Raw genomic sequence first — 27,671 nt, forward strand, 5'->3', positions numbered from 1 at the left:
GACCTGTAGGCAAGTCTGTGGGCCATTTTCTGACGCTGAAGGACTCGCCTGTGGGCAGGTGATCCTGGAGTCTATAAGAAAGCAAATTTAGCAAGCCACGAGGAGCAAGTCAGTAGGCAGTCCTCTCAGGCCTCTGCATCAGTTTTTGCCTTGAGTCCATTCCGATGACTTTCCTCTGAGGTGAACTGAGACCCGGAAACTGTAAGCTAAAATAAACCCTTTCGACTTCCATGTTTCCTTTGGTCACAGCATTAGAAGGCAAACTGGGAAGAGGGCTCTTTACTCTTTGGCTTCAGCTCATACACAGCCCAGCTGTTTACTGAGCTCTGCCTAGCTCACTTAGACCCACCCGTGACTGCTTAGACAGGATCAGGACAGTTCTACACACTATTATGTAGATGTTCTTCCTGGCTGGGGCAGTGAGTGGGCACGAGGGACTCGCCCACTGGTGGTGCGACTCTGGTTGTTTTAGGATTAGGTGCCTAAGTGGGGTAAGCATCCGGATGCTCTGCTGCTTATATTCTCTTTGTTCATTTCATGGGTTTTTTTTTTCTCTGAGGTTTTGTGGAGAATTCCAGCCTGTCTGGCCTCTGTTAAAGGGGACAGCAGGGGTGTAGCCAACACCTGGGCTGGAGAGCAAGGCAGACAAGTCTGGTGGTGAGGAGAAAGCATAGTAGTGTCATGAGGAGCGAATGCTCAGGGGGAGGGAGGGGATCAACTCCCCAAAGGTCGCCTCTCCCTGGAAGACCTCACTAGAGCTCTTTAGTGAGTGAAAGAACGGTTTGTTTATTCAAAGATGAAGTTTCCCCTGGGCCTACTCTAAGACACTAGTCTGGCAAAGGGGAATTTTCCTGATCTAGGAATGGTAACTTAGGTCCCCTGCTGCACCTGGGGAGGACATGAAGAGACGAGAGAGCGGACCACACCACAGCAGAGATGCTAACTCCAATGTCTCCCACCTGTTTTTTACTTTTCTATTACGTCCGTTGATTCTTTTGCCTTTCTTGTTGCATGAGTGTGGAAAAAAATGTCTTTCTTCAGAGCCTCAAACTGCTGTGGCCTGGGCCGGAGAGTTAAGACTCAGCCAGACCTTCCTTCAGCTCCCATCTGATTCTCATGTCCATGGGAGGAGGAGGGAGTCTAGCTTTGGGGATGAGGGCTGAGGGTTGATTCTGGGTGTGTCTGAGCAGGACCTTCCGGAGGACAGAAGGTGGATAACTCCCCTCTACAGGACAGGTCGCCCTGAAAGCAAACACCAGACTGAGGGGGATGACGGAGGAAGGGAAGGTTCCGGCGTTGTCTGGCATGTGAAAGCGAGAAGCTGATAATGTCGAGAGGACCTGTAACAGACCCACCGTAATCGAGCTGCTCCTGGCATGAGCTTGCTGGAGAACGAGGCCACATCCGGCCTGTCAGGACACACCTGGGAAACGCAGGCTGCGACACTTCAGGGCTAACACAATGTCCAAACCCCTGGAATTGGAAGATGAAGCAGTGTCCAATCTCTACCGTGAAGCGAGTACTCAATGTCCAGGATGAAGGCGAGATCCCCAAATGCACCTCCTCCTGGTCTCAGGTTGGCCAGAAATACACCTTCTCCTAAGGTGACAGCCTTGGGCTTGTTGCTCTCTCAGACATCACTTTTGAGAGCTCTGCAGGCCCCTAAGCATGCAGAACCAACAGCCAATGGTGTCTGTGCCTAGCGAGTGCCAGACCCTGTTCTGAATGCCCGTGTCTAACTCACTTCATTGAATCTGCACACGGTTAGACCAGACAAGGCAGGAATTATGTGCTTCTCACAGATGGGGAGGCTGAGGCAGAGGGGGATCAGAGCTATGGGGCAAGCACAGAAGCATCACCAGGGTGGCACCCTTCACCTCTGACACACTTTGCTCTTCTCTCCAGCCCCGACCCGAGTAGGGAACTGACCTACATTGTCCGCTGAGGGAATTGTGGTGGTTAGATAGAGATGTGGTTTGTAAGCGTTCCGTGGAGCAGGTGACAGCAGGTCATCAAATGTGACCTGGCAGCCCTCTAACCAAGGTTAATGGGGTGATGCCCGGAGAGATTATTCAGAGGTACACAGCTGGAAAAGGGGTGACAGGAGTGTGGTCTGTGTTCTCCTGAACGAGTCTTTTCAACTGGTTTGTGATTTTTCTCTTCCTCTAAAAAAATAAGGCTATGCCTACACTTCTCCCTGCTCCCACAGCAGCTTGTGGTGGTAGTGGGCGACATGTTGCCTATTTGGGCTTTCCTGTGTGAGAGAGGACTCTATTGACTGGGTCCCCAGTCTGTGCCCTGAGTTATTTGTTCACCTGATAAAAAAAAGGTTGAGGAGAGCTAGAGAGACCTTGTGCCTTCCCTGAGCTAAGGGTCAAAGAAGCTTTCAGCCAGGAGATGTTTTGAGGCAGGGCTTGTAGGTAGGAACACTGAATTCTCTAAATCTCAAACTGCAAGATTGGCTCATGCATGGGTTTGTGACCCATTCACCACCAAGGAGCACATGCTTGCCTGCTGAAGTAGCTAGGAAAGGGTTCCTCTCTCTCTCTCTCTCTCTCTCTCTCTCTCTCTCGCTCTCGCTCTCGCTCTCGCTCTCGCTCTCGCTCTCTCTCTCTAACTTTCAGTCCATTTTGCATGGAAAACTTGTTGACACAAGGGAGAGATTCTAAAAGTGGGGACAGAAGAGACCAGGCTGGGCCAGTAGATGAAGCTGGGTCCTCAAGACTTCCAATGAGACCCTACATGAAGCCAAGACCCACGTCTATCCCTGGACTTTTTCAATTGTGTAGTTAAAACATTCCATCTGTTCTTATGAGAATTTGGGCTGGTCCTCTTGAAACACAAAACATCTTGTTGCAAGGTAGGCCTTGAACTCGATCTGAGAAGATGTAGGCGAAGGGAGAGGGTAACCTGGGCTCAGTGCCTTGTGAAGTAGGGTGTGTTGGTGAGAGGAAGGTCGGGTTGCCCATGAAGCTGTGCAGAGACTCACTGGGAGAGAGGATGGGCAGAGTGCAGCATGGCGTGCAGAGGGGACCGTCTTTTCATTCTTTGTGTATCTATTTTGACAAACACAGATGATCACTGCAGAGTAGCGTGTAATAAATGGATGAACTCAGAAACCTTGAGATCTTGGAACTAGCAAGTGTTTGCTGACACTGCCCACGAGCTGCCTAAGCACTTTTTCCACCGGATCCCTTCAGCAGTCCACAAGAGTTTATGGTTTCTCCATTTTTACAAGGGAGGAAACCAAGGCATGAAGAATTAACTCAGGTTAACCCAGTCAGTGCCAGAGCTGGGGTTGTGACCTGAAAACCCAGAATGCATAACTGGGAGGGGGGCCACATTCTCAACCTCCCTCTCCTTCATCTACAGTAAGTCATCTGCTAACTGTGGGCCTGTGTGGCAGGGATGAGAAAGGCAACACCATGCAGAAGTCAAACCGAGGCTGTTGAGATGGGTTGGTGGGTCAAGGTTCTTGTCACCAAGCCTAGCGACCTGACTTTGAACCCCAGCAACTATGTTTGAAGGGCAGAATTAGCTTCTCCCATGCTGCCCTCTGCCTTCTGACTGGGCGTGGTGGTGTGTGCCCACAGTAAAATAAAAGTATATGTACTGGTTATTTTTATGTGAACTTGACACAGGCTAGAGCCATCGGACAGAAGGACGCCTCGATTGAGGAAATGCCTCCATAAGATCAGGCGGCAGGCAAACCTGCAGAGCATTTTCTTAGTCACTGATGGAAGATGGTCCAGCCTATTGTAGGTGGCACCATCCTTAGGCTGATAGTCTTCGGTTCGATAAAAAAGCAGTCTGAGCAAGCAAGCCAGTAAGCAGCATCCTCCATGGCCTCTGCATCAGTTCCTGCCTCCAGGCTCCTGCCTGGTTTGAGTTCCTGCCCTGACTTCCTCCAGTGATGTGTAGGGTGAAATAAATCCTTTCCTCCTGGCTGACTTTTCATTCTGGGAGTGGCAAAAGCAAGTTTCATGGCTAAACACCCTCTGGCCTGCATAACTTCTTGGATTTCCCTTGCACCTTTCCATTGTGTCTCCTCCTGTGGAGTGCCTCAGACAAAAGAAAGAAGAAATCTCTCCTAAAAGGAAGTGTAACCGAAATCACTTATATTTCCAGCTATTAGCATTGGACTCCAGCTTCTGCCACCTGCCATGTGGGTCTTTCTTTACTTCTCTGCCTGGCATGTAATGAAAATGGACCATCAAAAACATAACCCCCACAACCAAATATTATCTTAGGCTTCCTCTTATCATGCTTCCTTGAGTGGTCCTCGTGAAATAAAAGAAAAAGAAATATGGGCTTCTGTCTGTGTAGCACTGGCTGGGGAGACCAGGCAGACAGAATGCACAAGGAGGCTGGGGTCTCTGAGCTACCTCTGGAGAATATGGCCCCTACCTAATTCCAGTCTTGTTGAGTTTAAAACCAAAACAAACCACCAAGCAAAAGCACTCTGTGCTGGCCCAAGCCAGACATTCCTGCAGGGTGGGTTTGGGCTTGAGGCAACTTGTTTGTAACCCAAAAAATAGCATGAGGGAATGTTTGAGAAATGGGCCTTAGTGTTCAGACTCCTGTAAGGTGCTCAGGGCCCGGCCCAACCTCTAAGATGAGAGGATTTAGAGAAAGGCTAATGGAAACATCTTGGCCTTGATTAAATTATTTTGCAAAGTTCAGACCTCAGAAACTTACCCGTGTATGACAGAGCTTGGAGCTCAAGGCCAGAAAGTCAGGCATTCATCCTAGTTTTTCTGGGCTAACTGTAGCAGCGAATCAAACAGAACAGAACATGCTCTGAATCTGAATTCACCATTTGGAAAGCCCAAGAAACGAGTAGATCTAGGCACAATCTTAGAATTAAAGAGTGTTACAGTGTGTGTGTGTGTGTGTGTGTGTGTGTGTGTGTGTGTGTGTGCGCACGCGCACATGTGCATGTGTTTGTATGTGTGTGTGCACACGCGTATGTGAGTTTGTGTGTGTTTTTGTAGGTGATTATGTACCTCACCTCTTATGAGGCCATCTTGCTCAAAAGAATCAGATCTAAACTGGACCTATAGATCCAGTGAGCAGACAGGAAATTAAAGGAAACACACCAATAGCAGCTTGAGATGCTTAATTGTGGGAAGTTTTACAGACAAACAGGTAACAAACACAGGGGAGAGGAGCGGGATGAGGGAGGTGGCTGTACTATAAGCGGGGCCCTAAAATGTTTTCTAAAGACAAGTCTTGGTGCACTGGAGGGTAAAGTGGTTGCCCCTTGAGCTTGAGGGTATGAATTCAGTCCCCCTGGGCGGGTGGAGCAGACCGTGATGGCGTCATGTCTAATGTCTAATCCCAACACTGGAGAGGTAGAGACAGGTGGATCCCTGGGCCTCAACCACCAGCCAACCCAACCTACTTGGTGAGCTTAAGGCCAATGAAAGGCTTTGTCTTAAAAATAGGGCCATGGCACACGAGGACCAACACCTAAGCTTGTCTTCCAGCATCCATGTGCACACACACACACACACACACACGCACACACACACGCACATGCACATACACACACTCACACATGCACACACACATACACACACATGCACATACACACACACACACACGGGGGGGAGGAAGAAAAGGAAGAGAGAGGAGGAGGAAGAAAAAGAAGAAGAAGAAGAAGAAGAAGAAGAAGAAGAAGAAGAAGAAGAAGAAGAAGAAGAAGAAAGAAAAATAAGAGGAAGAGGAAGAAGAAAAAGAAAAAAGAAAAGAAAGAAGAAGAGGAGGAGGAGGAAAGAGGAGGAAGAGGAGGAGGGAGGGAGGGAGAGAGAGAGGCGGGGGGACTGCAATCCTAGCTGTGTGAGAGGAAAAATACAATGTTCAAAGACACAGGAGGATTGTAAGTTCAAGGCCTGTCTGTGCAACTTAGTAAGACCCTGATCTCGATAACATGAGATGAGCTGGTGTGGCCAGGAGGGATGACTCACTGGCTCAGATCAGAGGACCAAGAATCAGTTCCTAGTGCCCACACGATGGCCTGTGACCAGGGCACCCAATGCCCTCTTTCGATCTCTGAAGGCAACAGGTTGCACAGGGTACACACATAGATACATACAGAACATGCATACACAGAAAATAAAACAAATACACACATTGTTTTAAAAGCAGGCTGATGTAGCTCACTGGCATGCACAGTCCCTACAGAGTAAAAGCTAAATCCCGTGCTGAAGGATGTGCACGGGGACTGGTAATATCCTAAAGGAAGGAAGGGAAACGTTGTCATGAAGGGGTGACTCGCAGACAGAGAGGAGGGCTGTGGAGGGGCAAGGCAAACCTGGACATCCCAGGACTTCATTTCTTCACTCCACAGCAAGTTGCAAGACTTTCTTTTTTCATAATTTGTTTCACTATGCATATACTTTCTATAATTAGACTTTCCCTTATTTTTAACATATAAAGTTTTTTCTTTTTTCTTTATCTCTATGACTGCAATTCTTTTCTATCTTCCCGCCACTAATTTGGAGTTTTTCAGACTCTCGGCTGCCAACTTATGGGTTCGGAATGCTGCCACGGTCTCCCCAGCTCCCCCAGGAGTTCTCCAAAGCACTTCATGTCAATCCAAACAAATGGGATATTGTGTTATTGAAATAACCCCAGTGCCTCAGTGCCATGAAGCAAAGGGCTGCTTCTACCCTAAGACAGCTTGGCAGAGGACTTCCTCTCTGGAGTCACTCTGAGACGCAGATGTCCTTCTCTGACAGTCTGACTTCTATGTGGCACGTCTCCTCACCATTCCCCAGGGCTACTCCACCCAACTACAAGGAGGGACCCAGGGCTGTGAATATACTCACAGATGCTGGGTAAATGACATTAATAAGACACGTCTTGCTTTGCCAGCACTGGTATGCATGAGTTTCGTTTTGCCGACTAATACCACTCCCAACAACCTGCTTGAATTGCAGCCACCGCGGTATATTAACTGTCACTGCATGCGGTCTAAGTTCTACTGCAATTTGAACCCAGTTGCCAGGGACCGTTTTTTTTTTAACTAATCTCAAACTTGTACGTATCTCTCCATGCAAAGCAAGTCTGTGTTTTAAATGCTAACCATTTGTTTTACCGTCAGCTCGCAAACCACAAGGCAAAGACTGTCGGCGTACCAGGGCGTGGCCAATCACGGCACCTCTTTGAGGGTCTGTCTGTGATTGGTTGCTGCTCATCTGTTAGGTCATACACAGACAGCCAAGCATGGGCTGGTAAGAGCAGCTCGTCTGCCAGTGAAAAGCCATATGTAGGCCTAAATATGTAGGTTTAAATTATATATACGATGGGTAATAGAGGGTGAGCCTCCGAAATCAGAAATACAACCAAGAAACAAAGAGATGGCCGCTGAAAAGGAAATTGAATGAGAGTAGAAGGCATTGGGAGTGGCGGCGGGGACACGAGGGCAAAGTTAGGATGAAGCAGACAGCATGAAGGTCTCATCCAAGCCACACTGGAAGAACCCAGAGAGGGTACCGGAGAGGGTACAGTCACCTCAGCATCCCCCGTTCACATCACAGTAGGCATAGAGAGCTGAGGTCAAAATAGAGTGCCGCCTTCTGCTTTGGGTCAGCAACTGATATTTCAAAATACTAGTTAATTTGCCCAATGGAATCAGATGCTGCACAAATAGAAAATGGTGGTTATAAGTAGACAGAGGAAGGGCCTGGTCAAACGAACCTTGGACCACAGGTTTGGAAGTGACGGACTGGAGGAGGTCAAGCATAGGTATGCACAGGCCCCAGAGAACTGAAATAGCCAGCAGGAAACTGCAGCTCAGAGAGTCCTCGTGGGGCATTATGGCATCACAAGAGCATAACCGGCAATCCGCAGGCAGATCCAGACTTAGAACAAAGTGTGGCCGTTCCCCAGGGCAGGAACGATGCTTGGTGGTGGAGATCCGTGTCACAGGCCGAGAGGGAGGAGGGAGGGCTGCTCGGACTATATTTGATAAGCTTTTAACACAGGAATAAAATACTTTAATTATCCGTGTTTCTAATGTTTTAAGTTATAGGCTAATAAAATCATCATTATTTTTTTTTTTTTACTAATTTTTCATTTCCCTCTGCATTTACAACCAACAACAAGGTTGGTTTATTTATTTTTTTTATGTTTTGACAAAAACTTTTAAAGGTCACAGGGCAATTGTGATTTCCCTTCCTGATTATTAAGGTTACCTTGTATGGTTTCAATTACGTAGTCACCTTTTACGGTTCCTGCACTTGTGTGCCAATCAAGGGCTGCCTATACCCAGACCTGGCTCCCCTAGAGTTAGATACAATTTCCCCACATCTGTTTGTGACGCTTATACAGGGTGTGAGAAAACTTCTGGAAGGAAAAAGTGAGCCAATATGATTGGTATAAGTAAAGGTTTCCGACATAATTGGGAGTTCTTGGAATGAGCCCTGTAGGTACATTGAGACAGACTACGCACACACATGGGGTCCGCTCTTCTGCCCAGAAAGGTGCTGGTTTATTCCATGAGCTATGGACATCCGAAGGAATTATTGAATACAGAGGCGAAGCCTAGCCTGGGTGAGCATGCGGGTGCCTCCCGGAGCTGTGGTAGTGAGGTGCTCAGAGGCCACATGAACCACAGGAGCTGCACGCAGGACTGTGCAGTTGAAGAGGTGTGGGTTGGGGAGGAGGCCATCAACACTGTGGTATGAGTAACAGCTCAAAGGAGGTTGACTGCGGGGCTGAGGTACGGTCTGACCAAGCGAGAGTGGATTGGCTTCTTAAGGTCACACAGTATCCTGGGGAAGAAGCCAGTTAGGGCCAGCCCATACAGCCTCTGAGGATGCTGAGGTCCCAAGGACATGCTTAAGAGAATTCCAATGGTATAGCTCTTTTTCCAGACAGATGTGAAAGACTCACTGTAAGGTGTGTGTGTGTGTGTGTGTGTGTGTGTGTGTGTGTGTGTGTGTGTGTGTTCAGGAAATTCAGATTATGTCAACATGATCTAACTTCTGCCCCCTGTCTACGAGGCCCGGGGATACGAGGGTGTCCTACGTGATTTATTGTTCAAACTGGGAATACTTTGAAAACAAAAGGCACTGCTACATGGAATGAAATAATATAGCAATTAAAGCATTGGGTGTCCCAGGAAAACCAGGCTGTGGTTAGGAACAGACAGAATCCAGGCAACTGTGCACTAGAGGACAAGGAATAGGAACAAATTAATTCCCCCTGGCTGGAATCCCATGCTGAGCTCCCCGGGGTGGGAGTCAGTGTGCAGAACACTTGTGAGGGAGCATCCTGGACAGTCCTGCGGGTGGGAGGGAGTTCTAGTAGGAGCTGCTGCTGGTCATCACTGGTCATCATGCTCTCTCATCAATGGCCTTGGCTGACCTTGTCGGGCACTTTGGAGTCTAGCGATCTGCAGAGCTATTCCACTTTGGGGTAAGAGCACAGGTTTCTAGTCTCCACAGCTACTGCCTTCGGACGTAGCTGTCCCCAAGAGTTGTCCAGCTGACAGGAGATCTGGGATGCAGGCTGACCTCTGTAACGCTCTCATTACAGAGAGTCCTAAAGAGATATAAGGAGGCGCCACACAAACTCCCTCCCTTAAGGAGGGCTACAGGGAAGGAGGGCTCACATAAGTCTGTGTATAAAAATACAACCCTTAAAGTGAGTCTTTCTGCATCTGTTTGGGGGAAGAACTGAAGGTTCATAAAATTAACACACGAAGTGGTTTGCAAAGACAAGCAGAGAAAAAGGCAATTTAGTTTCTTCAGTCAGAATGGAGCGCCAACCTTCTTGATATTGTTGGGATTCTTTTTTTCTTAAGGTACACGTCTACCTAGTTCTAGTTGGTAACATTTTCATTTAAGGCACCTCTGTGAGACTCGCTGGGGCCCAGGCACAGCTGGCTGTCCAGCTGGAGTCACAGCTGGAGGCACCATTGGATAATCCTTCGGTTCTTATGAATGGTAGGGAGTGAGACAGTAGTCAGGGAAGCAGAGACTTCCCAAGGATGGACAGTCGGTTCCAACATCACACCTGCTAGGCAAGTGCTCAAACACTTCAACTATGGCCAGGCTCAGAGAGGGAAGGGGGGAGGAGGCAGGGAGAGAGGAGAGAGGGAGGGACAGAGACAGAGAGAGACAAGAGAGGAGGGCTTTTCATTTTGAGACAGGGTCTCTTTAAGCTAGCCAAGGCTTTGAACTTGAGATCCTCCTGTCTCAACCCCCACATAGCTCGTTAGCTTGGATTACAGGCATGTGCCACCCTGATATTCTGTTTCTTGTCTTTATGTTATGCTACCTTCTAACCCACCATTCGATTTACTTGATACTGTATCCTCTCAATAAAATTTAACTAGTACTTATTTAGCTCCTGTCTGTTGCCTGAAGAAACTTAAAATCTCACTGGTTTAATGCAAAGCACAGTGATAGTGACAATGACGATGACAATGACGACGATGACAATAGCAATATCTGACATGTGTTGAGCTACCACTACATTCTAGGTGCTACCCTGACAGCTTTCCTTGCATCATATCCTTCGCGCCTGTTCTAAAGGAGATTCCAATTCAGGGGATGATAAGACAAGGTTAGAAACCCTTATGTATGAGACAGAGTGTCGCTAGGCAAATGAACAGAGAACGGCTGGCTGAGTGCCGATCTAGAAGACTTAAGCCTTGAAAGGAAAATGCCTTGTTCTGTGAGCAAAAAATACATGGCAGTATGGGCAATCAAATGAAATGAAAGAGATGTAAATTTTCACTTTGTATTTTAAAGACCTTGCATTCTTGGTCATTATGGGTTAGCAATATGTCCCATACACCTAGAGCATCCACGGCAGGAGACTGCACTGCTGTTCCCACCATTGTACTGCCTACCTACCTCTGAATGCCACATAGCTCAAGGTCCTCAAAGCCATCCTGAGCAGAAGCTGCAAGCAGTAAGGGCTGGATGCTGGCTGCTCCTGTGGAAGCCTGTGCTGTGGCTCTGATTCTACAGTCACTGTAAATCCCCAAGGCCTTCCTCGTGGTTCAGCTGCAGCGCCTAAGAAATTTACCGGCCAGGTAGAGGTTCTTGGCAACTGTGGAGGCCGACTCTAAGGAAGTCTACGTCTCCCTATTCTTCTAAAGAGCAACCTGTCAGGTGGGAGAGCTGGGGCCACTTGGTTTCCCTGGTTTCTTCCATCGTCTGCCAAACAGCTAAGGCGTTTTATCCCACAGACACTTTAACACGTGTAAGGGCAGAGCTCTCTAAGGCAGAAGAGCAGCAGGAGCTCATAGGAAGCAGTGTTGCTGTGGTTCCATGGGCCAGAAAGTCTGGAGCTTGACCTTCACATCGGTTCCTGCAGGAGACCCAGGAATGATGGAAGGCGACTCCTCACAGGTCGCCTAATCCAGTTCCTGATGCTGTCCTACTGAATGCCCAGGTTACTGATAGCCACCTCCTTGTTTGGGAGGAAAATGTAAGCATTGCTTCCTTCCTACCTCCATTTTGTTTACTGGGGTCAAATCCTCTGGTCCCTCCCCGTTGTGGGACAAACTACCCCATCCTGACAGGTACCGAGATGGAAATGTCTGGGCAACATTTCACCGGGCACCCTTTAGAGAAACATGCAGATAGAAAGGCTTCAAAACCCAGGCAATGTCTCATGGCCTCCTGGAGGCCTCCTTATGCATTCTTCTTTGCTTTGGGTTCACCCTGTCTGGTTTCACCTTATGCTCCTGTCCATCAAACCTGGCCCAGCCCTTTCCACGAAGCTCCTCCCAGCTGTAGTGCCCCGAGCTGACCCATATAGTACTTATAGTGTAGGAAGCACGATCTGAGGTGTAACAGCCTACTCCTACTGCCTAGCTGCAGGCTTTCTGCGTCTGAGCAGGGGGCAAGGCTCCTGGAAGCGAAAGTCTTCTCTCCTCACCCACACATGGCTCGGGAGATTGTCAGCAGGTGGAGTATGCCACACCGAATACGTGATGGATGGGCTATCCTTCCCCAGGGGCCTAGGGCCATGTACCACGATGGAAATCCTGTATTTGTTAGGTTCTTTGCAGAACATGAGAAGAACAGCAGCAAGTTGCACAGAGCTCATACGTGGGGCCCTGAGGACAGTCAACGGAGGCTTCCAGTATTTTTTGGCGGGGGAACATAAGTTTGACCAAAAGAAGGTAGCCTGGGCTATCTCACCTTCCCCAGGCAAAGCTCCGCACAGCCTTCAAATGTACACGCCTCAGTTTCTTTAAGAGCCCTTCTTAATTTGTGCAGCCCCCTGTGGCAAAATGCTGCAAGCCAGGTAGACTATACACAGCAGAAACATTTCTCATGATCCTGGAGGTTTCGAAGTCTATAACGAAGGCACTGTAGTGTCCGGTGCGCGCCTGCGCAGAGGAAGTGAGGGATCTTTTTCAGGCCTGTTCTGTAGAAACACTAACCGCTTGGATGAGGGTTTTGCCTTCGTGTCTGACCTACCTCAGTGAACAGGAGAGGAGGAGGAGAGGGAAAGGGAGGAAAATATTTCAGTATATGTACTGGCTAGGTGGGGGGACACCATTGCTCAGGCCGTGGTAAGCAGCAAGTGGTGAGCATGACCTTGGCAGTCCCGGGTCTCCAGCTGGTCCGGTGGCATTCCTGCTGCTGTAGTGTGTGCTCTTGCTGTTTTCAAAATCAAATGAATGTTCACTAGAGTTGAGAGGAACCAGGTGAGCCTTCCTTCTCAGGACAGGAAGGACTGAAGTGCCTTGTTCTTGGGTTCTGACTTGGTTGGAAGGAAGAAGGACACTGTACTTGGGAACTAACATCTTCTGGCCTTGGGGGTCACGATGTGGTCCATGTGTGGGCAGTCTCGACACTTAGAAGCTTGTCAGAAAGCTCCTGACCCCCCATCTACTACGGTGGAGCCTTAATTTTAAAGAGAGTTGTGCGTGCTTTATTATACAACACAGAAGGGCTACTGTGGCCATCTGAGGTCTGTGGCTTAGAAATACAGATAACATAAAATACGAGAATGGTATCTACAAGCCATCTCTCCATCAAACACTCTTAACTGAAACCTACTACGTATTTTGTCCTGAGTTTAACATTGGCAGGAAAGAAGGAAACAGAAGCAGAGCCAGCTGATAGGACCCACACTGCCTGAGTTCAAACCAAACCCCATCTGTCCCTCCAAGAACTACTTTGACCAAGGGCCAGGCTCTAGCCTAGCTGAGGATGACATGAGGACAGTCCTTGTTTCTAGCAGTAACAAGTCATTAAGACTGAGCTAGCAAGCTTCGGGGGAGATGGCCGTTGTAACCTCTGTCATAACATTTTTCTTTGGTGATGAAGCATCGCGGGACCTGTTGAAAGCTGGGCGTCGCTGCAGCTCCAGCACTCGGGCTGCCCCCGATCCAGGAGGAGGCTGTAGCTGAAGGCGTCCGGGATTGATGAGTCCCGAGGTAGAGCCATGCTGCCGAAGTCTGCTCCATGCATGGCAGCTTGCAACTGGAAAATAATTCATTCTAGAACATTGCACATGCAACTGTCAATTCTGGAGAAAGATTGCTCTGAGTTAATTTCTAGCCCTCGCTGGCTGTGTGACTTGTGTAAGCGTGAATTTTAAAGCTATTAATAACATGTCACCCAGCTGCCTTCCTCCCTCATTTGGGTGAAACCCAGTTTATCTTTGTCTTTCATGGATTATGGTTTGGGTGCCATCACTGAACAAAGTCTTTGCCAAGTTCATAAAAAGTTTCTGCTATGTCTCCTTCTACAGACTGTACACTTTAAGGAGTTCATTTTCAGATCTGGGCTCCATTCTCTGCTTTGAGTCTGTGACAAAGCAAAGACAGTGGTGGTAGAGCCTTACACTTTCCCTTCCTTCTCTCAGACTCGTATTTCTGCCCCTTACAAGCTAACCTTTACCTTTCACTTTCTACATGCTTACCGCTGAATCTACACGTTATAAAATTTATTTTTATATTAGTCTTATAACTGAGGACCTTCATAAAACCATTTACTAGGTCATAGAGTAATTTTATAGAATCTTTAGATGTTTCTTTATAAGAAATAGTACATCAACAAATAAAGACACTTCTTTTTTTCTGGATTTTTCAATCTTCCTATTTCTGGCTTTAGAGTAGAGGTTCTTAGTGGCTCACAAGCCCGTAGGGTTCCATTCAGATATTTACACTATGCTTCATAACAGTAGCAAAATTACAGTTATGAAGGAGCAACAAAATAATTTTATGGTTGGGGCTCTTCACAATATGCGGAACTGTATCAAAGGGCGCAGAATCAGGAAGGTGCGAGAACCACTCCCTTTGAGCAGTGGCTATGAATGCCAGTACACGGATGAAGAGAGATGATGAGGGCCCTCTTGCTTTATTACCAAATAAAACTTTATTACCAAATTACAAAGGAAAACTCTGTTCAGTGTTACATCTTTTAAGATGATGGTTTTACAGTTCTTTGCTAGGTTGCTGAGAGTTTTTTTTTTTAAATCTTGAATACAAGTACAATTTTGTCAAATGGTTTTTCTATAGGTGTAGGCTTATATTTTTTGAAACCCACTTTTTTTTTTTCGGAGCTGGGGACCGAACCCAGGGCCTTGTGCTTGCTAGGCAAGCGCTCTACCGCTGAGCTAAATCCCCAACCCCTTGAAACCCACTTTTAACTAGGGTTCTTAAATGCTTTAACCTCCCTTCTAGCCCACCACCCAGCAGAGGTAGTGGAAAGGGAAGGTTAATAGGACAAAGGAGGATGTGGACATGTTTAGAAATAGTTCTTTGGAACGCATCTAATCTGTGTTGTCAGGATCTCAGCAGTTCGATTTATACAAACCAGCAGCAGCGCAACTCAGTCCACTTGCAAACGCCATTCATAAACCAGCAACAATAGTCTGATCCAGAAGAAACTTTGAGGCTCTGCCATTTGGCTCGTCTATGGAAGTGGCAAGAGGCCGCCGCCAGAACACCACCAGAAGTTTGTAGTGGTGTTTTCCTCTATGAAGTCATGACAAAGGACGATCAGCAAAGAGTGGCAAGGCAAACCAATACCACACAGCACTGTCCACTGTCTGTTGGGTTGTACTTATACCCCTTTCCAAACATGTTCTCTCCAGGGTCTGCTCTAGCCAAGCATCACGTGCCCTTCTTCCAGGCTGCTTCCAGAGAAACATTACCTGTCTGTCCTCATCAAAACATCTGCCCACATCCTCTCAGCAAACAATCCTCTCGACAGTTTCCAGAAAAACATCACATGACACAACCGAGTCTCCAAAAAAAACCCAAAAAAGTTTCCACTTCTGAAATGATTGCATGGTTCTTCCCTTCTTCTGTTAGTATTCTGAGTGATACTGGTTGGATCTTTTAAATATTAATCTAATCTTGTATTTTGGGGGTAAATCCTTTTTAGATTGTGATCAATGTGTTATATTTAATGTATTATTATATTTAATCTACTTACACTGTTAATGTTCAGTATCTGTGTTCATGGCAGGAGTTAGCTTGTAATATCCCTTCTTAAAAAATTGATTTCTGTTATGGTTACTAGAATATTGATGTTACCGTAAACCATGTTGCAAAGTATATTCTGTTTGGCTCTACTTTTTTTTTTAAAAAGTTTGTATAAGTTTGGTATTATTTCTTGTTTGAATGGTTATGGAATAAAATTTACGACATTACCTAGAGTCTAGAATTCAAGTTTTCCGTTTTATTTTGTACAAGTGTTAGTTGAAGTAGAACTTTCTCGTTGTGTCATGTGATGCAGACTCACATGATGTTTGGAGAGAGTAGGACTCAACAGACGATGGCTGGGCACTTGCATAGCCAGCCTTGCAAAGCTTTGTTGGTTTTACATCTTTGCTTCTTGAGAGAAGCATAGCAGAGAAGTTCTTCTGGTGTCCTGGCTGGTTCTGGTCACGTGGATTTGGCAGAGGCCTGGCTGTTTCTGCTGCATTGTTCCACTGCTGCTTGGTATCCTGACCCTACTGATCTGGACTGCTAGTGTCCTGATGATGATGATTGGCATCGCCCCAAAGATCTAATTCTAAACAGGCCCACATATCCTTGTTCTCTTTTCCATCTCTTCTCCCCTACCTTTGGATGGTGGACTAGAAGGGAGGTTGAAACATTTGAGAACCCTTACTGAAGTAGGGCTTGAAAAATCTAAGCCTACAATTAGTATTACAATATATATTATAGTGTTACAATATATATTAAATGTCTCCATTTCATAGAAGTCACTGATGTAAGTTCTTTATAACATTTTTAAGTACTCTATTGTCCTAAGATCTATAAAAATCTATAGTGATAACTCCTCTTTGTTTCTGATATTACCAATTTTTGTCATCTGTTTTTGAGCAGTGTTACAGAATTCATCTTTTTAGAAAGATACAATTCTTTGGAAAGAACCAATAGGTTTTGTTAATTTTCTGTGTGGTGTATCTGTTTAATATTACATTGATTTTGTTGTTCTTACCTCTATTGTTTTATCTGTCAACTTTGGTTTATTCTGGATTTAGGATGAAACAGTGTCTTATGTCTTTCTTTTTTTTTAACATAAAAATTCCTTGAAGTAGTTCTAGCTACATCTCACAGCTTCTGTATATTCATGCCATTAAGTTTGAAACATCTTATAACGTCCGATTTCTTCTTTTGCCTGTACACTGCTTATAAGTGTGGTTTTGTTTGCTAATATTGGTTTTTCCCTCCCCAGATAACTTATTATAGAGAAGGGGATGTTCAAATATTCTACTATAGTTTTAAATTTTCTGTTCCCTCTTTCATTCTGACAAACCCTCCTTAGCCTGAGAATCGCCCTATTAAAGCCTGTCACAATATTCAATTTATTCCACTCAAGCACTAAGGATATGTGGCCTTCTTTTTGGGCCTGATTCTTGTCTGCTGTCCCTGCTGGGATATAAGTCACACTAGCAAGAACCTTGCCTTCTTGTTCTTCATTAAGTTGCCAGCACGTTGAATAGTGCCAAGCACATTATGATCACAGATACACAATCCTATTACTTCAACCCTTTGATTCCACTAGACCAGAGTCTTTCTTGATGAATTTGTGCAATTGGAAAGAACGCATATTAGCCAGCTGTTGAATTATTTTTCCTGAGAACCAGATAGGGTGAGGTGCTGATGCTGTTGTTGAAATCCTCTATGACTTCAGTGAATTTTTTATCCTGCACTATATCATTTTTGCAAAGAAGAGATTATTCACCCTACTAGACTTGTAATGATTTCAGCTTCTCCTTTTATTCTGTCAACTTTTGCCTCATGTATTGTAAGGCTTACTATCCCCTAAGCCCTAGCAGTGGGGATTGAACCTAGGGCCTGACATGTGTTGGCCAAGACCTCTACCACAGAGCTAAGTCCCAAATCCTCTTTAAACTTTATTTGAGAAAGGATCTCACTAAATTACCCAAGCTTGGCCACGAGCTTATGGTCGCCCACCTCGGCCTCTCAACTAGCTAAGATTTGAGAGTGAACCAGGAGCCCAATTTGAAACTCCATTCTTAGGCACACAGGCACTTAGAATTCTCATGGCTTCCTTGCTAATTGACTCTTTAAGTTAATCTCCTTGGTCAGTACATTAAAAAAATCTGTTCTGGTGATTTCCTCCCTCTATTTTAATTTTTTTGAAATATATTCTCTTATATAATACATCCCAATCTCAGTTTCCCCTCCCTCCACTCTTAATCCCCCTTCCCCCCCCCCCTTTGTTTTTTCTTCAGAGAAGAGCAGGCCTCAAAAACAAACTGGACAAAGCAGGATAAAATAGGGCAAGGTGAAAGCTCTCATATTGAGGCTGGACAAGGCCACCTGATAGGAGAAAAAGAGTCTCAAGGCAAAAGAGGGAGAGACACACCAGCCCCCACTGATAGAAGTCTTTTTTAATAGCAGTTTTTAGTTCCTCTACCCCAACTCCACCCACCTCTGTTGAGCTTGGGTCTTTTGCTATGCATTGTAATGCTAAGTGCTGGCCCCCAAGACCTGAAGAGAGGACAGAGAGGGTCTGCACATAGGTCCAAGTGAAGCTATATGACCTTGCCCCCAAGTTATTTCTAATTGGCAAATAAAGAGGCTGACAAGCAATAGATGGGAAGAAGAGACTTAGGTGGGGTTCAGGGTTCCTGGGGTTGGCATGGGGGAACCATGAGGGAGAGAGACACCATGCCTTAGGAATCAAGAAAGCACGGCCCTGAGAATTGGCCAGTTGGAATTAAGAGCAGCCCAGATAAAATACAGTAAGCAATAACTTAGGGTTATTGATAAGAAAGTAGATTCTAATAGCATAGAGGGTAGATATCTGCCCAGCTCTTGTGCTGATTAAGGCTCATTGTAAATAGTAAACTTTGTGTGTCTTTTATCTGGGAACTAAATGGTCAAAGGTAGGGTAGAAATCACAGATTGGAATTAAGATTTTCTGTAACACCCCCCTCCTTTTAACTTTTTTCATTTATTCACTCTACATCTCAATCTTGAAGCCCCCTCCCTCCTCCCCTCCTATCCAACCCTCTCACCCCCCCTTCTCCTAGTTGCCTTTCCTCTCTTTCTCAGAGAAGAGGAGGCCCCTCTAAGTACCAACCAACCCTGGCTCATCAAGCTTCACCAGGACTAGGTGCATCCTCTCCCAATGCGGCCAGAGAAGGCAGCCCAGCTAAGGGAAAGGAATCCAAAGGCAGGCAACAGAGTCAGAGACAGCCACTGCTTCATGTTGGGGACCCACATGAAGACCAAGCTGCCATCTGCTACATATGTGTAGGGGGCCTAGGTACAGTTTATGCGTGCACTTTGGTTGGTCGTTTGGTCTCTATGAGCTCCCATGGACTCAGGTTAGTTGACTCTGTGGTCTTCTTGTGGTGTCCTTGACCCCTCAGACTCCCTCCATCCTTTCCTTGACTCTTCCACAAGACTCCCTGAGCTCTGTCTGATGTTTGGCTGTGGGTCTCTGCATCTGTTTCCATCAGCTGCTGGGTGAAGCCCCTCAGATGACAGTCATGCTTCGCTCCTGTCTGCAAGCATAGCAGAGTGTCATTAGTAGTGTCAGGGGTTGGCTCTCTCCACGGGATGGGTCTCAGGTTGGAGCAGCCATTGGTTGGCCACTCCCTCAATCTCTGCTCCGCCTTTGTTCCTGCACATCTTGTAGGCAGGGCAAATATTGGGTCAAAGGTTTTGTGGGTGGGTTAGTGTCCTCTTCTGTCCACTGGAAGTCCCGCCTGGCTATAGGAGGTGGTCACTTCAGGTTCCATATCCCCGTTGCCAGGAGTCGCAGCTAGGGTCACCCCCATATCCTTCCGGAAGCTTCCCCCATCCCAGGTCTCTGGCTTGCCCCAGAGATGCCCCTACCAACTTCCCTCCCCTCTCCCACCCACTTCTCTTTCTCCATTCACTTCTGATGTCTATTTCATTCCTCCCTTGGGCCCTCCTTTCTCAGTTCCTCTGGGCCTGTGGAGTACAGCATGGCTGTCCTGCACTTTGTGGCTAATGTCCACTTACAAGTGAGTACACACCGTTGGTGTCTTTCGGTGCCTGGGTTATTTCACTCAGGATGATATTTTCTAGTTAACTTCTTTTGGATGGCTCGAATGTCTTTTATATTTTTTAACTTATTTGCTAATTTTTTTTTAGCCATAGCATCTTTAATTCCTTTAAATGACCTGGTGATTACAGTGAACACCCTTGGATTTACCCAGAGCACTTAGTTAACATTATACCTTATTGCCTTATTGTCTACCTGCCGTCCCTTCACAGTAAGTCCACAGACATAGGAAGTGTCATCACCATGTACGTAGCATTTTATTTTCGATGCATTTTATTTTGCAAGATTTTTCTTTGTTTTTAGCTTTCAACAGTTTAAAAATGATATTGAAGTTTTATTCATAATGTGTCTGTTTAGGGTATATTTTGGTTTGGGATGTATAATCCCCATCTTTCAATATGGGAGCTTTTCAGCCAGTATTTTTTCAAATATATTTCTGCCTCATTATTTTTGTCCTTTCCATCTGGAACTGCGATTAACTATATACTTTGGACATTGTCCCACATGCACTGAAGCTGCTCTTCTTTTTCCAATCTTTTTTTGTCTCTCGTCTTTAGACAGGATAATTTCTGTTGATTAATCTTCCAGCTCACCAACGCAGTCATTCATTAGACTGAGTTATTTATGTTCTGCTAACTCTATCTTCCATTCAAGCTTGAGGCTACAACTCAAGTTTTAAGTGCAGTAGACATCTGTAAGAATGAGATGTGTACATATGAACTGTGCAATATCATGATTTCGAATATAACATGATTAAAAATCTATCCTCACCTCGATTGCTCTTTCAATGCATGCATAGTACCCCAGCATGTAAAAAATATCCAAGACATAGTTGTCAATAAATGGTTATAATCAAATACTAAAATTATGTTATCAGCTCAGCTCTGCAGATCGCAGAGGAAGAGAGATGAGTCTGGATGAAAGACCAGGAGAGAGAGAGAGAGAGAGAGAGAGAGAGAGAGAGAGAGAGAGAGAGACAGACAGACAGACAGACAGACAGAGACAGACAGAGACAGAGAGAGGAGGGAGAGAAGAGAGAAGAGAGAAGAGAGAGGAGAGAGAGAGAAAGAGAGAGAGAAGAGAGAGAGGAGAGAGAGAGAAAGAGAGAGAGAGAAGAGAGAGAGGAGAGAGAGAGAGAAAGAGAGAGAAAGAGAGAGAGCGAGCGCAAAAGCGCTCCATTTGAAGGGCTGGCCCTGTTACCACTAGTCTAGTGGTAACTCTCATGATCTGACTATGGGTACCAAAGTCCCTTAGGGAAAAGGAGTGTCTTTGACTGTGAGACAGATGCTTAAGTAAAGTGTCTGCCTGCCCTGTTTCTTGGGCATGCTGTCCTCTCACACTGCCCAGCAGGCTCTGTACATGCAGGCCCATCCCACCTTCCTCTTGCTTTTGGGCCAAGGATGTTCAGAAGAATGTGCCTGCTCCATCCACCTTGTCACGACACCCTTAGGAGAAGAAACCTATCCTGTTCTCTGGAAATTGACTTCTTACTAATAAAGAAGACCATAAAAATAAAGTCATTCTTGCTGGGTCATAGTAGTGCATACCTTTGATCCCAGCACTTGGGATTTCAAGACCAGCCTGGTCTACAGAGTGAGTTCTTGGTCAGCCAGGGCTACACAGGGAAACCCTGTCCTGAAAAATGGGGTCATTCTTACATTACTTAAGTTTTTTTAATACTACTATTTCTAAAGTTAGGATTATGTGTATTAAACAGATTTTAATATATTAATATTTAATATTAATATCAACAACTGTCTGTTATTAGTTGTTATTATTAGTAGGTGTCATTAATCAACTATTGATGATTATTATGGCTAATAGTATGATTAATAATTAATGACTAGTTGAATGATTAAATTGATTTTGATGTTAAATATTAAATGTGTGTATATATAAATATATAATATATATATAAATATAATATATATTTTTTAAATGCCACAGCCTGAAGTCCAGGCCTGGGGAACATTACAAAATAGAAAATGAACTTGTAACCCCAGAAGAGAAGCTTGAAGCTAAGGCAGGAAGAGACATCAGCAGAACCACATGGTATTAGTAGGTACTTTTGCTGGTACAGTGATGCTGAGAAAGTCTACAACAGTGCATCAACCGGGCTTCTTTGATTGGCCCTTCTATCACTCCCCCTAGTAGACTGCTGGTTAAGGACTGGCTGCCTGGAGTAGTAAGTTGCTCTATTTCTGAACATGTTTTTCCTGCCCCAGATTCCTAGGGTCTTTGGGATGCTGAGCATGTGTTAGGAACAGAACAGAAGACCTGGGCCTGAGGTCACCATGTGTCCAATGTCTGCTCAGACCTTATTCCTAGGGAGGTGTCTTAGTGCCTCGTTGTGAGTTGGTGTCCCTGAGCACTGGCAGTGGTTCTCCAGGATGCTCCAGGGGTCCAAGCCCCCTCTGAAATAGGTCAGGAAGCCCTCCAAGGAGGTAAGGACACATGTAGGACCCTCACTGGGACAAGGGCACGTAGGTCTGCTGCTGTACGTGGGTTTAGTTACAAGAGCTAAAAATGTTTTTTCAGTAGACGCTCCCCGCCCCCCCCCCAGGCATATGAGCAAACGATACCTTCTAGAAACCTTAGACGTTCGTATTGTCACTGGGGAAATTAAAATAAAAGGAACTTCTCTTTCCAGATTCTTCCTCCAAGTGGATTGTGTGGGGAATGTCTGCAAAATTGGGGGTAGGTATCTCAGACAAGGGCGGGGGTGGGCTTTTTAATATTGACAAATCGGTCCAAACCGCTGAGGCTATAACCCCCATCCCTGGCAGAATAGTACAGCAGACTCTATTGGCAGCACATTAGCGCTAAGGACAGGCACTTTGCAGTGTGACATCAGCCCACCGCTTGACCCAAATCCAGCCTTTCACCAGTGACCTGTGCTCTCCCGATTTCCAAATTCAGAGAGGACAAGCATGGGAAGAGGCATAAATAAGATACAGATTGGGGACTTTTTGATGTGTTTAGCACATTTTTTTGTGACTTCCTTTAATACCACAGCCCTTGCATTCCTCCACCATTAGGGGAACAAAAGACAAGTCTGAAATGGGGGTGGAGGTGCAGAAGGGGGAAACCCATTCAATAAAACATTCTGGCTCGCCTCATTAACATGTTTAATTCCAGTGACTAAAAGGGGAGGCAAGACTGGAGTGAGCATGAAAACCACAGGCCAGTGACTTCAGATATAAAAAGTCCCTTCATTAAATCAGCTGTTTCTTAATTCATAATTGAATGTAAATAAAGAGCAACCTATAGGCAGCTGTTTCTAATATCGAGTCCTCAGCACACATGAAAGAAGCATTTATTCCTGCAGCAGCCTCCCTACCCTTGGGTGTTATCAGCTGAACATGTTTTGAACCTACCTAATGCATTTGAGGTAGCTTGGGTTTATTTTTCTTTCAATAAAATAAATGGTTTTGTAATTAAATTTCTCCACTGCCTGCGCTTAATGGTTACATTGACAAGTGCTAATGTATGACGAGAGAACGGGTTTGAAATGAAACATGCTGTTTTCGAATCTGCAAGCAATTTTGCAGTGGGGCAATCAAACCCCTCCTGCCAGAGAAACGTTTTCATTAATCTGCGCAGTAAGTATGCCCCTGCCTGCTCTGCAGCCGCGTGAGGACACTTCAATTCCCGTCATGCCCACCCTCCCGCCTTTACCTCTTAGGCTCTGAGAGGAACAGGCACACGTGCATGCATGCACACGTACACGCATGTACACACGCATCATGAAGTGAATCATTGTTTGAAACCTCTTTGCGGTCTGTGGCAGCAGGGCCTGTGGAAATTCGCTGACTCTTCACCTGAAGCCCTGCAGCTGTCTTTCTCCTCTGCAGGGACTGGCTGCCTCATGGCTTCAGTCCTTGGCAGGCAGGCAGCAAAAACAGGCTGTCTCTGAGGTTGTCATTGTTGTTGTTGGTTTGCTTTCTTTACTTTCCCCTTCAGCTAATTTTTTTGAATAAAACTTCTCATACAGATTAGAGAGAATAGCTTAGCTATGACATCACCTCACCGGCTCTGTGCAAGCCAATTCAAGCCCTAGCTAAAAGGTGCAGCTCCCATCCTCCTGCCACTATTGGCCTCGTGGCTGGAAACCTGCATGGGGTAAAATGGATGACGCCCGGCTCCACTTCCATCAATGGCCCGGAAGTGGGCGGTGCGCCTGCGCAGGTATGAGCATTGACACCCTTACCCCCACCCCCTGACTCCAAGATCCTCCTTGAGGGAGGCTGTTAGCTGGGAGCTCTAAAGAGAGGTTTGTTGCTGGCTGGTGGGTGCTGGGCCTCTCAATAAAGGCTAGGCTCAGATTTAAGGCCGCCTAGCCCTCTGGGGTCTGTGGAGACCGATGGTTGTCTTAAAGGTGTACGACTCAGCACTTTCTCCCACTGCCCAGCGGAGGGGAGGGGAGCCAGAGGGCTGACCACAGGCTGCTGACTCACTATCCGGGCAGGCCAAGGCTCAAGTGTGCTGCCCTGTTTGCTGTGTTTCTGCCCCTAGCCCTGGATTTGGTGGAAGGCCTGGGGCGCCGGTCCCTGCTCCCTGAATTTACTGCCTTGGAAGAGAGACATTAGAATTAAGACTCCAAAGGTGTAAGGGAGGCTATTGGCTCCTTAGGACTGCCCTGACTGGTTCCTAGACTACAAAGTTTCATGGCTTTGGATACAATAGTTCTTAGGGAAAGGGAAATGAAAAATGAGGTTACCATTTACATAAGGTTCCTGTCCATCCTTACAGAGAAAAAGGAAACTAGAATTAGTATCTGAATAGTAGGTGGGAAAGTTGCTTGATTAAATGACAGCCAGTAGATTTTTGGAGGGCTGCACCGTGCACCTGGCTGGCTGAGTATATATATATAGTGTGTGTGTGTGTGTATACACAGTCACCTGCCGCCCGCCCACCACTGACATTATAGTTGTTATCAGAATAAGTCGTCCACCGGATAATGAGTCTCACTGTATGGAGACATGTTAGGCTCTTTTGAGGTAAGGCTACAAAGGTCTTCATAAACCACTGGCACTGCTTAAAGATAGCAGAACTGTGATGATTGGGTGAGTCACTGAGAAGTAGTGCCTTGCTCTATCTGTGCACCTATGATTAAACCTAGATAAACAAGGGTGAGCTAAGGAGAAATGCCACTCATTGTAAGCAGACCAAAGTCTCCGTTGAAAACTAAGGTCTGTAAGGAGGAGGGCTGCAAGGCAGAGACCATGGCATACACAGGGTGTGGCCAGTTGGTGTGGTGGGAAGAGGACGTCCAGCCAGCATTTCCTCTTCAGAGTTCCTCAGAAGAAGCCAGTGTCAGTAGCAGAAAGGGAACCCTGAGTAATCAAAGTAAATTTGGGAAGAGAAAGAACACACCAGTTCTGAGTTTCATGAAGAATTACCATGGAGCAGCAAAGGGAGAGATGGAGGGAACTGTGGGACTCTGGGGAATGCCCGTGCCACAGGAAAGCCTCCAGAAGCCATGTCTTCTCAGCACCCAAGCCTCAGAAGCTCTGGCTGTCACTGAGGTCGGGCACAGCAAACCTCAAGAAATAACTCTTAGGTCCCCATTCAGTTCACGAGGCCCCTTGCTACAGAACCACCAATGCGCCCTCGGCCCTGAGTTAGAGTTCTCCAGTGGTGGTGAGCAAACGGGCAGCCCTGGGGGTACTCTCACTCCCGGGGCCTGAAGAAAGAGAGCTAAAATTAGAAACGGAAAATGGAACCGGCCTAGGGATAAGAGGCATGTTAGGTCTGCGTGCTGAGACAGTTCACACTTTACGCAGCAGAACTGATTGAGCATTGCTGTTTCTTCCCCTTGGCCTTGAGCCTTCGCTAGACTTCCGGAAAGGAGGGCTCGCAGAGGAAGGAAGCGGAGAAGGGAAGCCAAGGCAATTCCCACAGTAGGAAGGTGGTGCCTGGTCTGAGATGAGAGAGGGCGGAGCCTGAAAGCTGGCTTCCGAGACCGAGACCGGCAGGGAAGGCTGGGTGCTTTGGAGCCAACGTGCTAGTTATGAGAATTTCTTAATGACCATAACTCCTGAGGGAGGCGTGCGAGCAATGCTTGGCGCCAGCCAAGCTTGCACAGCCGCTCTGTCCAGATGGAAAATGTGTAGGGAATGAGGGAGGAGGGTGAGAAGAGACTTGGGGCTGCCTGAGTGACGGATGGCCTTCGGATGGTAAATCCGGCTCCTGTGGGATCAGAGTTGTACTGGATTTAGATACAGAGACAGTGTCATTCGGGTGAGAAAGAACCTTCATTTCGGGTTTCTAGAACCAAATTCCTTCAAGGTTCTGTTGTTAAAGTCTCGTTTGTGTATCCCACCTCCAGACCTCTGCTCAAAACATTTCTCTTTCGTCCTCCCCCTGCCACCACCACCCACCCTGCACATGTCAATGGCACAGGAGGCCACCTCTGCGTCCCAAGTACTGGGATTAAAGGCAAGTGCCACCACTGCCCCGCTCCTTGAAAACATTTTAAGAATACAATTCGAAATTGCCCAAAATGGTTAAAGCTGAAACTTTGATGAAAATGGAAGGGCACTTTAGCCCACACCCACCCGGATACCTGTGTGTATCCATCCCCACGGAGAACTTGCACATATTAATTTGAAGAGTGGATGACGGGATATCAGGAAACAGGAAGTTGGACAGCGAGGAGTAGAAGTCTTGCTACTTCAGCAGATAGAAATGGCTTTATTAAGCTGCAGTTAAAAGACAATAATAGCAATCCCTACTTAGGATACTGGCATATAGTAAGCGCTAATGAAATTAATCACTACAGTGCCACAGTGGAACTACACATTTTATTTCATTTACCAGTCACAAATCAATGAAGTCCATAAGGTCTTCTGACTTATGACTGATGAAATCCAATCGTATGAGATAAAATAACTTCCTAAGCTCAAAAAGGCAGTTAGGACCAAGGTCTAGGGTTTGATCCTGAGCTCCTGTGACAGGACAGCATACCCATATTTGTTTGTTGGTTGGTTTAGGATTTTTCAAAAACAGGGTTTCTCTGTGTAGACCTGGCTGTCCTGGAACTCACTACCACTCCTCCACGCACATCAGCACCACCCACAGTCTTATCTCAATTTTCCAAGTTTCACTTGCATGGGCACATGAAGAACCAGCCCGACTCCGTCTGAGGCTTAAAAGCATCTTACAACAAAGACAAACTAGGTTCGTCCCTGTCCACGACCCAACCCGTTTCTCAAGGGCTGGGCTGTGCCCCACCTGTGACCTTAACCACAAATGGTTCCGGTTCCAGGAATGACAATCATGGTGTCTCTGTCTCAGAGTTGTTTCTAACCATCTTGCAACCCGAGCTTTGCTTCAAACGTTTCCATGCCCACCTCTGCACACCTTGCAGCCATGTCTTTGTCTCCGGAGGTCATTATGACTAACTTGTTATGTTTATGCTCCTGTAACCCCACCTCTTTTGCCCACCAAATCCCCCTACCCCTGAGTTATAAAAACCTTGTCTTCCTCGAATCTAAGGCTGACCCTAGAACCCCACCTGGGGGAAAGCACGCTGTACTCAAATCAAAAAGCTTGCTTTGGTTGCTTTATTGTCCATGATGATTTGGGACGGTGATCTTTCCCCTCCCGTATCTGGGATTAACACAGCTTCTTCCTTCCTCCCTTCCTTCCTTCCTCCCTTCCTTCCTGACTTTAAACTCGTTCTAGGAGCTGGAGGGATGGCTCAGCAGTGAAGACACCCATGATGCCCTAGGTTTAGCTTTCAGCACTCACATGGTAGATCCTAACTGTAACTCCAATTCCGGGGGGACTTGTGCCCCCCTCTCACCTGCTAGGGCAGCACGTTTGTTTGTGGCACCACATGCCCATGCAGACAAAGCATTCATGCATTTAAAATAAATTTTAATTAATATAAAAATGTCCTGACATAAATCTCACGCACACACTTTCGATATATGTGTACACCGTGATGAGAATAGATGCAAACATTCTCATTAGAACAGGTGCACACCTAAGCCATAACAAAGTCATCCATCGAGATCAAGTCGGCTCCCTCCCAGAGATGCAGGGGTGGTTCAATATACATAAATCAATAAGTATATGCTATCGTGACTGAAAGACAAGAGCCACAAGATCAGCAGCATGCCCTGCGCCCGTTCCAGAAGCCGTCAACTGTGGAGA

The 27,671-nt window shown here is 46.3% G+C and overlaps 1 long non-coding RNA gene across 2 annotated transcripts in view; it reads right to left on the minus strand.

The window, feature by feature from the left end:
• The window catches only part of LOC120103470 (uncharacterized), a 54,016-nt gene that overhangs the window by 13,548 nt on the left and 12,797 nt on the right, over positions 1-27,671 (minus strand). The window contains exons 3-4 of one of the 2 annotated variants that reach the window (XR_005505657.2): positions 21,056-26,212; positions 1,356-20,200 (exon numbers count right to left, since the gene is read on the minus strand). This is a non-coding gene — a long non-coding RNA (uncharacterized LOC120103470). Of the gene's footprint in view, positions 1-1,355; positions 26,213-27,671 lie in introns of both variants that reach the window. The other variant, XR_010052464.1, reaches the window with a different exon arrangement.

Source organism: Rattus norvegicus, chromosome 6, assembly GCF_036323735.1.
Source record: "Rattus norvegicus strain BN/NHsdMcwi chromosome 6, GRCr8, whole genome shotgun sequence".
Classification (NCBI taxonomy): Eukaryota; Metazoa; Chordata; class Mammalia; order Rodentia; family Muridae; genus Rattus; species Rattus norvegicus.